The sequence below is a fragment of the Drosophila biarmipes genome, chromosome 3R (assembly GCF_025231255.1).
Source record: "Drosophila biarmipes strain raj3 chromosome 3R, RU_DBia_V1.1, whole genome shotgun sequence".
NCBI classification, from domain to species: Eukaryota; Metazoa; Arthropoda; class Insecta; order Diptera; family Drosophilidae; genus Drosophila; species Drosophila biarmipes.
In genome coordinates, this window is record NC_066616.1 from 5,039,718 (window position 1) to 5,041,876 (window position 2,159).

A 2,159-nucleotide genomic window follows, 5' to 3' on the forward strand; every position below is an offset into this window, starting at 1 on the left:
AAATTGTTCATCAACATCTTCTGCGTGGGGCTGTAAGCGATATGGGAGTATCTCGGTGCGTAAGTCTGTATTTTTCACTTGCGAGCTATTTCTTCCTAAGAAAGTTTTTTACCGCCGACGCTCAGCGTTTTTCCCATGTTGGAAAAAATAATTTAAGTAGTTCCGGAAAATGCGCTGGAGCGTTTGAACAAAATCATTCACAGTAGGTATTTGTCATGCAAAATATAGCAAATTATACTTTAATCGCAAGTTTGTGTGACACCCAAAAGTGGGTAACTTCTTCCAAAAGTAACTTCTTCTTTCGGCAAATATATTTAAGTAATTTTATCCTAAACATTAAACAAGTTTTATTTAACATGGTGTGGACACTTACTTACATCTTATCAACCCTAAAAATGTTCTAGTTATTAGACAGGAATTTGCGAATTCCGACCATAATCAAGTGTATATGATAGCCAAGCGCAGAAAAAGGAAGCGCACAGCCAAAAGTTAAATGCAAAGTTCTGAATGTGAAAATGAGCTAAAGTGAAAGTTTTTCCTTTCCTTTTTTCGCCGGCTCCTGTTGCCGGTTCTTCATATTATTATTATCTGCCTTAATTGTTTTTCTTTCGACTTATTTACTTCGAGGGCCTTTTGGCTCTTGACTTTGGTGTGTGGGGTGTGGAAACCCGTGGGTGCGAGCCAGTGGAAGTAGGGAAATTTTAACAACTTGGCTAAAAATCTATTATTACACTCGCCACGCGGCCAGGCGACCGGACCAGCTCGTTTATTTCCGCACGGAAATTGCCCTGTGACAAAGCGGTTTTATGATCCCGTCACCACCCCCACCCCCGAACCACTGGACAACCAACCACCTACTTACCGCCACCCTCCCACCTACTTCCCCACACTTGTTGGGCCTCTTGGCCTGAGGAAGACATCAGGTGCTCGGATGATTTGACAAAAAGTGTTTGGCGTTTTGTCGAAACGCGCTGGGAGATTAGTGCGGATTTTATGGACTTACGCGTCGTGAGCTAAACTGCGTGCGAATCTCCCGGCCACTAGCGGGATAACACCCCGCACCTGGCGAAAAGGTTGGCCCAAATAGAGTGTGTCTTAACTAAGGTATATCAATCATAACTTAGGAATAAGAAGCACAAAGGTTTAAGGAAAGAAAACACTTTATCCGTTAAGGCAAGTAAAAAATGCTGAAGAATATTTATATAAAATTTTTTTAATTTTCTGTTGACTGAAATCATTGTTAGTTTTTCAAATAACGATTTTATATTAAAAAGTTTTAATGTATAATAGTAATGTAATGTATAATAATATTTCATTAAAATTGAATAAGAAATTAGAATTTTAGTAAAACATTTTTTCCTTATATTTTAAGAAGACGAAATATTTATTTGGACATTTGTAAAGTTTTAACCAGTATTATTTAGCTGGTCATTGTAAATATTTTAGAATTAGTAAATGAAACTGTAATACTGCACAGAAAAATAAGTTCTTGGTCGGGCAATTCAGGATTTACAGGGCTATACTCTCGGTGTACTTTAGCACACCCCACTTAAGTCTGCCCTTGGCCAACTTTTGTCGTTTCACGGCTGAAAGTTTCCCCAGGTTGTGGCTGTCGCTTTTTGTTGGCCACCCGCCCGCCGTTGTCTGTTTTAATTTGTTTACTTTTATTATTGAGAGATGCCAGCCGACTGCTCTCTGCGCTTTCCCTGGCCCATGCGGCGTGTTTGATTGGCTCTAAGGCCCCGGACAGGTGATGTCCCCCGAGTCACGGGGCGCTGTCAATTGTTCCTACTTTTTCTAGGGGGATTTGACTTCTGGCCTGCTGTTTGTTAATTGATATTCATACAAGACGTGCAGATCAAGATGTCAATGCCACAGGGAGCACGGTGAAAAATGCTTGTCTCTCTGGATTGAATTTTAGCCGAGCTTCAAAAGGTCAAGGTCAAAGGTTTGTCAAATATTTAATACATCTTAAACTTAATATTTATAACAGTAATAAAAACAAGCTTGAACAATAAAATAAACCTTTAAAAGAAAACGACTTTTAATTGAATGTGCACATTTGTACGCCCTTGTGTGCAAAATAAATTATAAAGTATTGTTTTTTCTGAATTATCAAATAAAAACAGTTTAGGAAGGCTTAACTTAATTTCAGTAAG